Here is a 14,408-nt window from a genome sequence, read left to right on the forward strand (position 1 = left end):
TGTAGTGCATAAAGAAATATGAATGTTTTAGTTGGACCGCTTTTTTCGCTTTGTGATAGATGGCGCTGTAATAGTCACAAACATATGGCTCACAATTTTAGACGAACAGTTGGTAACAGGTAGGTTTTTTTTTAAATTAAAGTACAGAACGTAGGTACGTTTGAACATTTTATTTCGGTTGTTCCAATGTGATACATGTACCTTTGTGAACTTATCGTTTCTGAGAACGCATGCTGTTAAAGCGTGATTACCTGGTAATACCACGTTAATGCAATAAATGCTCAAAATGATGTCCGTCAACCTCAATGCATTTGGCAATACGTGTAACGACATTCCTCTCAACAGCGAGTAGTTCGCCTTCCGCACATGCATTGACAATGCGCTGATGCATGTTGTCGGGCGTTGTGGGTGGATCACGATAGCAAATATACTTCAACTTTCCCCAGAGAAAGAAATCCAGGAACGTCAGATCGGGTGAACGTGCGGGCCATGGTATGGTGCTTCGACGACCAATCCACCTGTCATGAACTATGCTATTCAGTACCGCTTCAACCGCACGTGAGCCTTGTGCCGGACATACATCATGTTGGAAGTACATCGCCATTCTGTGATGCAGTGAAACATCTTGTGGTAACATCGGTAGAACATTACGTAGGAAATCAGCATACATTGCACCATTTAGATTGCCATCCATAAAATGGGGGCCAATTATCCATTCTCCCATAATGCCGCATCATACATTAACCCACCAAGGTCGCTGATGTTCCACTTGTCGCCGCCATCGTGGATTTTCCGTTGCCCAATAGTGCATATTATGCCGGTTTATGTTACCGCTGTTGGTGAATGACGCTTCGCCGCTGAATAGAACGCGTGGAAAAAATCTGTCATCGTCCCGTAATTTCTCTTGTGCCCAGTGGCAGAACTGTACACGACGTTCAAAGTCGTCGCCATGCAATTTCTGGTGCATAGAAATATCGTACGGGTGCAATCGATGTTGATGTAGCATTCTCAACACCGACGTTTTTGAGATTCCCGATTCTCGCGCAATTTGTCTGCTATTGATGTGCAGATTAGCCGCAACAGCACTTAAAACACCTGGGCATCATCATTTGTTGCAGGTCGTGGTTGACGTTTCACATATGGCTGAACACGTCCTGTTTCCTTAATTAACGCAACTATCCGGCGAACGGTCCGGACACTTGCAAGATGTCGTCCAGGATATGGAGCAGCATACATAGGACACGCCCGTTGGGCATATTGATCACAATATCTATACATCAACACGATATCGACCTTTTCCGCAATTGGTAAACGGTCCATTTTAACACGGGTAATGTATTACGAAGCAAATACCGTCCGCACTGGCGGAGTGTTACGTGATATCACGTACTTACACGTTTGTGACTATTACAGCGCCATCTATCACAAAGCGAAAAAAGTGGTCCAACTAAAACATTCATATTTCCTTACGCCCTACACGAATATGTAATTAAAAATGGGGGTTCTTATTTAAAAAAACGCAGTTGATATCCGTTTGACCTATGGCAGTGCCATCTAGCTGGCCAACCATAGCGCCATCTTGTTTCCCCCTTCAAGGTAGACGAGTTTCGTTCTTTGTAGTTTTTTTGTTTGATGCTTATTTCGTGAGATATTTGTCCCGGTCACTATCAATGGACCACCCTGTATAGTGGGGGGCCACGGAAAAAAGTGCAGTTCTTGTCGTAATGTGGAGACGGAGTGAGTTATCTGATGTGTAGAAGAGCATGACCATTAACTTTTGGATCAAGGGCGGAAGCATTTACGTAACAGCTAAGTTTGTAAGCTGTTCGCGTGCTGCCGTGGTTAAAATATACCGTACGTGGCAAAAATGGGGCTATCCAGAACAGGCGCCGAGGCAATTGTGGTGTACCATGGGTCGTAGATGATAAGGGTGTACGACGGCTGCGGAGTGTGTACAGACAAATAGACATGCAACTATTGACCTACTGACCATCCAGATGAACAAAGGGGCCGTGGACGGTGTCTCCTCAACGACAGCTGAGAGAACGTTGCTGCATATGAGCCCTGGCAGCGTGTGTGGTTCACGCACTGATTTCGTCATTGTCAGTAGGATCTCTTTACGACTACTGTTCTTATGTTGTGTTACATGGCTGCGGTGATACACCATTCCTTGTACACACATTGGATACTCTGCGTCGGTACACCAACATATTGGGCAATTCCATTCACGGCACGGTCATGGACACACCCGAACACGATAGCTCCTTTTTATTATTCTGCCACATCTCCATGTCGAGCCATCTTATTGCGCTGACATACAACCAACTGGCGCATACGATTTACTCCACTCCACGATATTCGCCAGCGACGAAGGATCACACGATCCCCTGGCGCCAGTTCTAAACTATCCACATCGTTCCAAAGCGAAGAAACAGTGAACTCATTTAAGTGCGTGACTAATATTTCGTCGGATGAGCTTTCATCTGGTAGTGGAGTCTATTACATCTCATAGCGAGGTTGTGGTTCTGGATGGTATAGCTGCCCGCCAATAGTCCAGTCCCTTTGTAAATTCCCTTATTAATTCTGTGCTGAATGATCTTAAAAGTAAATGATTGTGAAACAATTGCTTGCGTGTTGTCGAGCTGGAAAAAGCTAAAAGTTACCAAAACCTAATTATCTGTCACTTACGGAGAAAATGCGATTATATTAAGATTTTATGTGCCGCTGAGTGAATCAGTACCTGAGATAGAGGACAGAGACTTATTCTTCACCACATATGATTTTTGGATAATATATGTATCTGGAGCAGTTGTCAAACTTGTTTGCCCAAGAGGCAATGCTGACATTGTGGGGCGGACCTGAGGCCGCACATGTATCGATCTTCTTATTAATTGGTAACGTACGTAAATTAGCGTTTCATGAGCCCCTAATACACCAGCTACAGTAAGGGCGCGATCGTTGGCCGCCTGCCCCCTAGTACCAACCGTTAAAACTCAACAACGTTCGGAACATTTCGTGTCGACTGTTCTCTATTTTAGACTGCTGCCAACTTCAGTGACCCCAAAGTTGTGACCCTGTAATGTTGTTGTGTTGCCTCTCTGAGCCCACATGCATTACGCAACATGAGACACGATCACAATAGTTACTAAATGTTTTGAACGTAATTTTTCTTTTACATATTGCGTTGTATTAAAACTGACTTAATTTAACGATATATTCCTTGTTACAAATACACTCCTGGAAATGGAAAAAAGAACACATTGACACCGGTGTGTCAGACCCACCATACTTCCTCCGGACACTGCGAGAGGGCTGTACAAGCAATGATGACACGCACGGCACAACGGACACACCAGGAACCGCGGTGTTGGCCGTCGAATGGCGCTAGCTGCGCAGCATTTGTGCACCGCCGCCGTCAGTGTCAGCCAGTTTGCCGTGGCATACGGAGCTCCATCGCAGTCTTTAACACTGGTAGCATGCCGCGACAGCGTGGACGTGAACCTTATGTGCAGTTGACGGACTTTGAACGAGGGCGTATAGTGGGCATGCGGGAGGCCGGGTGGACGTACCGCCGAATTGCTCAACACGTGGGGCGTGAGGTCTTCACAGTACATCGATGTTGTCGCCAGTGGTCGGCGGAAGGTGCACGTGCCCGTCGACCTGGGACCGGACCGCAGCGACGCACGGATGCACGCCAAGACCGTAGGATCCTACGCAGTGCCGTAGGGGACCGCACCGCCACTTCCCAGCAAATTAGGGACACTGTTGCTCCTGGGGTATCGGCGAGGACCATTCGCAACCGTCTCCATGAAGCTGGGCTACGGTCCCGCACACCGTTAGGCCGTCTTCCGCTCACGCCCCAACATCGTGCAGCCCACCTCCAGTGGTGTCGCGACAGGCGTGAATGGAGGGACGAATGGAGACGTGTCGTCTTCAGCGATGAGAGTCGCTTCTGCCTTGGTGCCAATGATGGTCGTATGCGTGTTTGGCGCCGTGCAGGTGAGCGCCACAATCAGGACTGCATACGACCGAGGCACACAGGGCCAACACCCGGCATCATGGTGTGGGGAGCGATCTCCTACACTGGCCGTACACCACTGGTGATCGTCGAGGGGACACTGAATAGTGCACGGTACATCCAAACCGTCATCGAACCCATCGTTCTACCATTCCTAGACCGGCAAGGGAACTTGCTGTTCCAACAGGACAATGCACGTCCGCATGTATCCCGTTGCACCCAACGTGCTCTAGAAGGTGTAAGTCAACTACCCTGGCCAGCAAGATCTCCGGATCTGTCCCCCATTGAGCATGTTTGGGACTGGATGAAGCGTCGTCTCACGCGGTCTGCACGTCCAGCACGAACGCTGGTCCAACTGAGGCGCCAGGTGGAAATGGCATGGCAAGCCGTTCCACAGGACTACATCCAGCATCTCTACGATCGTCTCCATGGGAGAATAGCAGCCTGCATTGCTGCGAAAGGTGGATATACACTGTACTAGTGCCGACATTGTGCATGCTCTGTTGCCTGTGTCCATGTGCCTGTGGTTCTGTCAGTGTGATCATGTGATGTATCTGACCCCAGGAATGTGTCAATAAAGTTTCCCCTTCCTGGGACAATGAATTCACGGTGTTCTTATTTCAATTTCCAGGAGTGTATGTAGCGCATCTGAAGATGAACGTCTCTTTAATGCGCATTCACGAATTCGTGTTTCTTCCGAGTAAAGTATATACCATAGCAGCTGATCGGTGCATCTACATCTATATCTACGTGATTACTCTGCAATTCACGATAAAGTGCCTGGGAGAGGGTTCAATGAACCACCTTCAAGCTGTCTCTCTACCGTTCCACTCCCGAACTGCGCGCGGGGAAAATGAGCACTTAAATTCTTCTGTGCGAGCCCTGATTTCTCTTACTTTATCGTGATGATCATTTCTCCCTATGTAGGTGGGTGCTAACAGAATGTTTTCGCAATCGGAGGAGAAAACTGGCGATTGAAATTTGATGAGAAGATCCCGTCACAACGAAAAACGCCTTTGTTTTAGTGATTGCCACTCCAATTCACGTATCATGCCTGTGGCACTCTCTCTCCTATTTCGCGATAATACAAAACGAGCTGCCCTTCTTTGTACTTTTTCGATGTCATCCGTCAGTCCCACCTGCCACACCGCACAGCAATACTCCAGAACAGAACGGACAAGCGTGCTGTAAGCAGTCTCTTTCGTAGACCTGTTGCTCCTTCTAAGTGTTCTTCCAATGAATCGCAGTTTTTGGTTTGTTACACCTACAACATTATGTATGTGATCGTTCCAATTTAGTTTATTTGTAATTGTAATCCCTAAGTACACTCATGGAAATTGAAATAAGAACACCGTGAATTCATTGTCCCAGGAAGGGGAAACTTTATTGACACATTCCTGGGGTCAGATACATCACATGACCACACTGACAGAACCACAGGCACATAGACACAGGCAACAGAGCACGCACAATGTCGACACTAGTACAGTGTATATCCACCTTTCGCAGCAATGCAGGCTGCTATTCTCCCATGGAGACGATCGTAGAGATGCTGGATGTAGTCCTGTGGAACGGCTTGCCATGCCATTTCCACCTGGCGCCTCAGTTGGACCAGCGTTCGTGCTGGACGTGCAGACCGCGTGAGACGACTCTTCATCCAGTCCCAAACATGCTCAATGGGGGACAGATCCGGAGATCTTGCTGGCCAGGGTAGTTGACTTACACCTTCTAGAGCACGTTGGGTGGCACGGGATACATGCGGACGTGCATTGTCCTGTTGGGACAGCAAGTTCCCTTGCCGGTCTAGGAATGGTAGAACGATGGGTTCGATGACGGTTTGGATGTACCGTGCACTATTCAGTGTCCCCTCGACGATCACCAGTGGTGTACGGCCAGTGTAGGAGATCGCTCCCCACACCATGATGCCGGGTGTTGGCCCTGTGTGCCTCGGTCGTATGCAGTCCTGATTGTTGCGCTCACCTGCACGGCGCCAAACACGCATACGACCATCATTGGCACCAAGGCAGAAGCGACTCTCATCGCTGAAGACGACACGTCTCCATTCGTCCCTCCATTCACGCCTGTCGCGACACCACTGGAGGCGGGCTGCACGATGTTGGGGCGTGAGCGGAAGACGGCCTAACGGTGTGCGGGACCGTAGCCCAGCTTCATGGAGACGGTGGCGAATGGTCCTCGCCGATACCCCAGGAGCAACAGTGTCCCTAATTTACTGGGAAGTGGCGGTGCGGTCCCCTACGGCACTGTGTAGGATCCTACGGTCTTGGCGTGCATCCGTGCGTCGCTGCGGTCCGGTCCCAGGTCGACGGGCACGTGCACCTTCCGCCGACCACTGGCGACAACATCGATGTACTGTGGAGACCTCACGCCCCACGTGTTGAGCAATTCGGCGGTACGTCCACCCGGCCTCCCGCATGCCCACTATACGCCCTCGCTCAAAGTCCGTCAACTGCACATACGGTTCACGTCCACGCTGTCGTGGCATGCTACCAGTGTTAAAGACTGCGATGGAGCTCCGTATGCCACGGCAAACTGGCTGACACTGACGGCGGCGGTGCACAAATGCTGCGCAGCTAGCGCCATTCGACGGCCAACACCGCGGTTCCTGGTGTGTCCGCTGTGCCGTGCGTGTGATCATTGCTTGTACAGCCCTCTCGCAGTGTCCGGAGGAAGTATGGTGGGTCTGACACACCGGTGTCAATGTGTTCTTTTTTCCATTTCCAGGAGTGTATTTAGTTGACTTTACAGCCTTCACATTTGTGTGACTTATCGCGTAATCGAAATTTAGCGGATTTCTTTTAGTACTCGTACGATTCCCACACGCCCGTGAGTTGTCAGAAATGGAAGAAAAACCATAAAACATTCTCCCCTACACATCCTCTAACCCCGCAGTATCCACGGGCAACTTTGCTTAGCACACCTCTGAATTCAATAACGTCAATTAAAATTAACCACATCTTAACGTGCTACTATCCCTATAAGTATTTTTGTTTTTTACTGAGCAAAAGAACTACATTCCTGAGAAGCTCTTAAAGTCACTTGACGTTTTTGGATTAAAAAAAATGGCTCTGAACACTATGGGACTTAACTTCTAAGGTCGTCAGTCCCCTAGAACTTAGAACTACTTAAACCTAACTAACCTAAGGACATCACACACATCCATGCCCGAGGCAGGATTCGAACCTGCGACCGTAGCGGTCACGCGGTTCTAGACTGTAGCGCCTTTAACCGCTTGGCCACACCGACCGGCTTTTTGGATTCGGCTATTAGTTTCTAGATGTATATTATTTTAAAATACGGATGACAGTCACGGGCCGCACGAAATCTTGATTCGACCAAAGTTTGACGACCACTGATCTGGAGTGATGATGGTAGCAGTGTGTGAAGTAATGACATTTTGTATACGTATTTCAATTCAGAAGGACAGCATATTTTGGTACCGGATTTATAAACAGTTAGTGGAATCCCTTTTTATTACTCAAGACGATTGCACCATTAGTCACATTGTCGATTACATATAATGAACGTTGTTTTCAGCCAAAAAGCGCTACGAGGAGTGACAAACTGCGCGGTTCGTATGTCGCCGATATCAGACCGATGTCTGCTCAGGGTTTAGTACAGGAATGTAATTCATCTGAACAGCAACCCTCTGATCGTGCTGTTCTACTGTGGCGTTAGTACAATATTTGGATAAAGTGATACTGCAGAGTTGTGAGCTACTACGGAGGTTAATTTGTAGCGTGTCAGACCGAACATATCCATTCGCCGTGGCAACAGATACTCTCTCTCTCCAACAGAACGATTATCAATAATTTAATTGCCAATCAAAGTATTTACCCTACGCGCAGAATTGTGGAGGCAAACGCCACCTAACAGTTGGCGAGGCAAACTGACAAGTTTATGGAGGTGTACGATCAATGGTTCGTGAATAACGCTGATAGCCGTTGCCTGGGAACTAGGTAGGCATTTGCATTGCTGAGTGCGGGAAATACTGTACCTTCAATACAGTTGTTCGGTTAGGTCTGGCAACAATGTGCAGCGAACACGGCTTTTTGTACGAATGTTATTTTAAGTAAAAGATGGCAGTCTGTTAAGAGGTATTAACCTGTTAGCTTTTCGAAAACCGCTCATTCATTATTTCCACACTTTTGGCGACTCTTTGCATTGTGTTGAAGTAACTGTAATCGCCTGCACATATACTGAAACATTCCACAGGCTGTCTTGTCAGCAACAATGTCATCAACTACAGATCAAGCAATCATTAAATAGACTGATAAAACAAGGGTCTGCAACCACTATAAAACTTTTGAACAAGAGCCCTGCCGCTTATGGGGGAGTCAGTACATTTATTAGTTGGATGGTCATTTTCAAACTTATCGAATACTGTGACGTATGTTGACAGCATTACAACCAAACAAATGGTTCAAATGGCTCTGAGCACTATGGGACTTAATATCGGAGGTCATCAGTCCCCTAGAACTTAGAACTACTTAAACTTAACTAACCTAAGGACATCACACACATCCATGCCCGAGGCAGGATTTGAACGTGCGACCGTAGCAGTCGCCTAGAACCGCTCGGCCACCGCGGCCGGCCAACCAAATAAAATCCGCCCGATTACAACCATTAAACGAAGCCAACAGTTGTGTCTTGACGACATGAAGTGGGCGTCTGCCGAATTTGTTCGCTTGCATTACTTCTAATATTTGCTTGAAAATGCCAAACCGATGAAATTTCGACAACTAAAAATATGTTGACAACAATAAGAGGCAAATATCATATTGAAAACTATCAATAAATGTTAGACCCCTTTCTCAGATCTGATTTTATTCGCTCCTTTTGCTGAAGAAATATGGACCACATCGCTGTCAGCAAAAGAACATCTGCTAACAGGAAGTCTGCCAGCGATAATCATTTCATCCTTGGTCGACACATTCAGCTGTTATTTCTGTCTGGGAGTCTGAAGATACCTCAGCAGACTGGTTACTTCCGAGGTAGTCAATATCCTTTGCAGGCATATCATCTTCAGGATCGGTTCCGTCAGGACAATCACAAAATCCATTTCCGCTCTCACGACTGAGTTGGTTCAGTAATGTTTCGTGCATTTCATTTTATGATACTGATATATGCCCTATATTCGCAGTGAATCAGTTCTAACATTAATATGGGAAACTATTTGAATGCACAGTGTCTGTTCCTTCGAAAGAACAGGCACCTCGCAGATCCAGTAGCTGTGAAACACCATATGTAAATTGAAGGGGGGTCGCGGGTTGGAATCCTGGTCCGGTACACATTTTCGCTCGTCGCCGCTGATTCTGGTTTAATGTCCCGCTGCAGCTGATAACATTATTTCAAATATTTTATCATCATTGTTTTTGTGTTAAAATAATGTGTCACCATGTATACCATATTGCTTGAAAAGCAACATGTTGGACTGTTGGCAGGCCATAGTCGTCGCTGAGGGATGAAAAATAGGAAATAACAATGAAGGAAAAAGGGGTCAAAACAAAGCATTAACCTGATGTCATCAAGTGTGACATGTTGATCGTTCTTTATGGTTCCATCAAATCATCGCACTATTTCAGCCTTACGACTGAGCAGCGTCCTGTTCATATTTCATTACGGGCTTTTTATTTCCTTGAATTGAAACTTCGACACCTTCGTGGGAATCATATTTTCTCAAAAACATTGTCTCCACGAACAGTTTTTTTTTTTGTCAGTAACAATATTGTTTTACCTCATTTAAAAATCTAATCACAGATTTTTGTTAAGAAGATGTTGCAGTTTCATTTCTTTTTTCAATAACACACACTCAATGACTCAACAGCCTGTTTCATACGGTGTACTTACTTATTTATTTTATTCTCGAGTCAGAAACGTACAAATTTACATAAGCCATACACATCAATAAATATATATTGACATTTGGCCATCATATCGGTGTACTTAAGTGATTTGCTGTAAGGCATCACAGCTTAAATTCATATTAATGTGTCAGTCCTAATTGTATCAGACAGAAATCTTTCTTCTGAAAAAAGAAAAAAAAATCAGTGAGCTGGTCAGTTTTGCCCTGAGGGCTGTAATATCTTGTATATGGACTCAGATGATAAATTTACACAACGAAGTATTTGCATGATGCAACAACGTTCAGCTACAGTTTTTGAAACGGCCCACTGGCCCAGGACCTGTGAGTTTTGTGGAGAGTGCGCAGCCGGATGTGCGACTATGAAACGTAGAGCAATCAAGCAACACATTTTGCTGCAAATTCTCAAAAATGGCTAAGAATCATTGCGATGTCGCTACAAGTGTTCGGAACTGAATCCACGAACGTAATATTCGTTTACGAGCAGTTTAGTTACTCATGGGCCTGGAAGGATAGCGTTGATAAATGGGTCACGTTCTGGTCTCCAAATACGTTTATACTCCGGAAGCCACTCTACAGTACACGACGAAGTGTACTTTGTACTAATATGATCGATATTCTGTTCGACTGCATTCGCGTATTGATCGAAGGAAAAATAATTACGCTTCTGTTGGCACCCTAATGACTCCTATGTGTAGGCCTTGATCCCTAGGCGAGATACACGATCGTGGCAACTTAATGATCGCTCGTATTTTTCGAATAGTTTCTTTGAGTTTACCCAACGCGGTTTTGCATGAACTACGTATCCTTTTTTCCAAAGATTCACGTTTAAATTCTCGAAGCATTTGCGTTACACTTTCGTGTAAGCTATACCGACCTGATTCGGAATCAGCTCTATGTCTGTTGTCATGCCTACTTGATAAGAGCTCTGAACACTGAAACAATACTCTAGAATTGATCGCACTACCGTCTTGTATGCAACTGCGATATCCTTTACAGATGCACAGCACCTTCCCAGATCCCGCCCTACGAATTTAAGTCTAGAATTCACCTTCCATATTGCCGATTTTATGCGATGCTCCCATGTCGTATCACTTCTTGCTACTGTTGTTCAATAGGTCTAGGATGTAACATACTCAAGGTGTACTAAATTGCATTGCTTGTGTTGCTCTAATGCGTGTTTCAGTGTACTTCAGACACGCGTCGCAGCGATCGACAGCAGTATGAAATAAGAGAATCATATTCGCATTTGCGAATATGGCTGGACTTTGGCTGCACTATGCATTGGTTACAAAAGTGTCTGATGGGTCGCAAACCGAACCCGGATCTTTTGCTTGACGAGAGCTGTCGCCTTGACTGCCTCGACCATTCGATCAGGCTCCCCGGGCCGATCCAAACTTCCACATGTCATCGCTTTCGTCTACATCCCATACTCGTACTGATACTGCGAATCCCGCACAGGAAGAGACTATGATTTAAGTCGAAACCCAGTTATTAAGCATGAAATACTAAACTGCAGCAGGAGATTTTCTCTTTGCAGCGGAGTGTGCGCTCATATGAGACTTCCTGGCAGATTAAAACTGTGTGCCGGACCGAGACTCGAACTCGGGACCTTTGCCTTTCGCGGGCAAGCGCTCTACCAACTGAGCTACCCAAGCACGACTCACGCCCGGTCCTCACAGCTTACTGGCGGAAGTGAAGCTGTGAGGACGGGGCGTGAGTCATGCTTGGGTAGCTCAGATGGTAGAGCGCTTGCCGCGAAAGGCAAAGGTCCCGAGTTCGAGTCTCGGTCCGGCACACAGTTTTAATCTGCCAGGAAGTTTTAAACTGCAGGACATTGCAGAATAAATTAGAACAACACAGACACTGGAATTTAGTATTTCATGACTCTTAACTGGTTTCGACTTAAATCACAAGTCTCTTCCTGTACGGGATTCGCAGTATCACTGCGAGTATGAGATGTAGACGAAACCGATGACATGTTGAAATTTGGATCGGTCCAGGGAGCCTGATCGGGTGTGGTCGAGGCGGCCAAGGCCACAGCTCGCGTAAAGCGTGAGATACGGGTTCGAGTCTCGACGCAGCACATATTTTGATTGTCACCAGAGCACAGTGCAACCAAAGTTCAGTCATATTCGCAAATGCGAATATGATTCTCGTGCTCAAGACGTTCACCAGTAATCTTGTAATCATGTACTATCGGTTTCTTTCTGTTTTTATGAGCATTATATAGCATTTACCCACATTTACTGGTAGCTGCCATTAAACACTGCAGGGAGAAATTTGGTCAGAGTCCTCGTGCATTTACTTACGATCGTTCAACGACGATACTTTCCTGTACACAACCCGCGAACAACCTTACACCTCTGCTGATAGCACCCAACAAACAGCTTGTATGAATTGAGAAAATTCGCCCGTCAAATATTCGTCGAATAGTCACATATTTGCGAGATTGCATGATCCAGTCTCGATTGGCAGTCCACGATCAAGTTCAGTGTGGCACGGCTTTCCGAAATCTAAATAAAATACATAAACTCAATCAACACTTAACTTTTATAGTAAAGGGAAGGGTTAGTATTACACGCAACACTAAAGTATTTTGAGATTAGGAGCCAAAGGACAGAAATGAATATTTCAAAGTACGTGGGCTTGAATGAACGGTACGTGTGAGATAGTTGTCTTTAAACTACCAGTGTTACATAATACATAACGGCCTGTCGTATCGACGCTGTGGCACGGCTTTCCGAAATCTACGAAGACGGAACCCACCTTTTCACCTGCATCTGTTGGTCGCAACCTCCCGTGTATGAGCAAGCTGTGTTTTATGCGAGTTGTTTTCCTGAATACAAGATGACTGTATGAGAAACGCATGTCTTCCGCCAGAAGCGCTACAGTTTTAAACTTAGAGCATAATCTGGTATCCTGCAACAGACACATCACCGTCGATACGACAGGCCGTTATGTATTATGTAACACTGGTAGTTTAAAGACAGCTACCTCACACGTGCTGTTCATTCAAGCCCACGTACTTTGAAATATTCATTTCTGGCGTTTGGCTCCCCATCTCAAAATACTTCAGTGTTGCGTGTAATACTAACCCTTCCCTTTCCCATAAAAGTTAAGTGTTGGTTGAGTTTATGTATTTTATTTATAAGTTGGATATTCTATACATGCTTCACCAATCTTAAGAACGTAGTACTGATTTTATTATGATCAAGTGAAAATGGTTTGGAATGGGCTACAGCGGAATATCAAGTGGAAAGTGGTTTGGAATGGGCTGTAGCGGTCACGTAGTTACCATGCGTGCCGGGGTTTTGAGGCGAAGTCAGCTGTTACGATATGTGAATCTATTTTCTCGACCGCGTGAAGGCTCGCCGCTATCAGCTCAGTCTCCTTCAACCTTCGTAACGTGTATTCCTGAAACTGCCATAGCTTTAGATGAAATGAGAAGAGATAAGTTTTGGATGCAGCCTCGCCCATAATTTCTAGATGAGTCTTCAATTTACACTGACGGAAAACGAATCACAACACCAGAAAGTCATTGACGTAGAGTAACGAAATTTCGGAAATACATTTGTCTAGGTAACACACTTAAGTGATTGACATTGCAAGATCATGGTCGATGAAAAGTATAAACTAAATATGAAATGCTGATAATGACCGGTGTAACCGTCAGAATGTTGAATGCAGGCATGTAAACATGTATGCATTGTGTTGTACAGGTGCCAGATGTCAGTTTGTGCAGTGAAGTTCGATGCCTGTTGCTCTTCGTCGGTCAGTCCAACGACCGTATAATGCTGAAGATGTCGCCTGATGATGCCCCAAATGTGCCCGATTGCAGGCAGATCAGGCGAACGTGCAGGCCAAGACAACATGCCGACACTCTGTGGAGCATGCAGGGTTACAATAGGGGTACGCGGACGAACGTTATCCTGTTGGAAAACACCCCTGGAATGCTGTTCATGAATGGCAGCACATCAGGCCGAGTCATCAGTCCGGCGGACAAATTTGCTGTCAGGGTGCGTGGGTAAACCACCAAAGTTCTCCTGCTGTCATATGACATCACACTCCAGCCACACCTCCAAGTGTAGGTGCAGTGTGTCTAGCACAGAGACAGGTTGCCTGCAAGCCCTCAACTGGCCTCCTTATAATCAAAACACGGCCATCACTGGCACTGAGGCAACATCAGTTTTCATCAGAAAGCACAACAGCCCTCCACCCCGCCCTCCAATGAGCTCTCGCTTGGCATCACTGAAGTCTCAAATAACGGTCGTTAGGTGTCGGTGGAATGCATGCTACAGGGCGTCTGGCTCGGAGCTGTCCTTGAACTATCGGATTTGTAACAGTTCGTTCCGTCACCGTGGTACCAACTACTGTGCACATTGCTGCTGCAGGTGCACTAGAGTCATCTCGGTAGTGTCACGTGGCCACCCGGAACCCGGTCTTCTTGTGACCGTACATCAGCAATCATGTACTGTGGCTACATTCTGCACTAGTCTTTCAGCAGTA

At 46.3% G+C, this 14,408-nt stretch overlaps 1 protein-coding gene and 1 non-coding gene across 2 annotated transcripts in view; one reads left to right on the plus strand and one right to left on the minus strand.

Moving 5' to 3' along the window:
- The window catches only part of LOC124785202 (organic cation transporter protein-like), a 332,709-nt gene that overhangs the window by 60,899 nt on the left and 257,402 nt on the right, over positions 1 to 14,408 (plus strand). The gene's annotated exons all lie outside the window — the stretch shown is intronic.
- On the minus strand, positions 11,484 to 11,558 carry Trnas-cga. The gene has a single exon. It is a non-coding gene; the product is annotated as a tRNA-Ser (tRNA).

Source organism: Schistocerca piceifrons, chromosome 1 (assembly GCF_021461385.2).
Source record: "Schistocerca piceifrons isolate TAMUIC-IGC-003096 chromosome 1, iqSchPice1.1, whole genome shotgun sequence".
NCBI lineage: Eukaryota > Metazoa > Arthropoda > Insecta > Orthoptera > Acrididae > Schistocerca > Schistocerca piceifrons.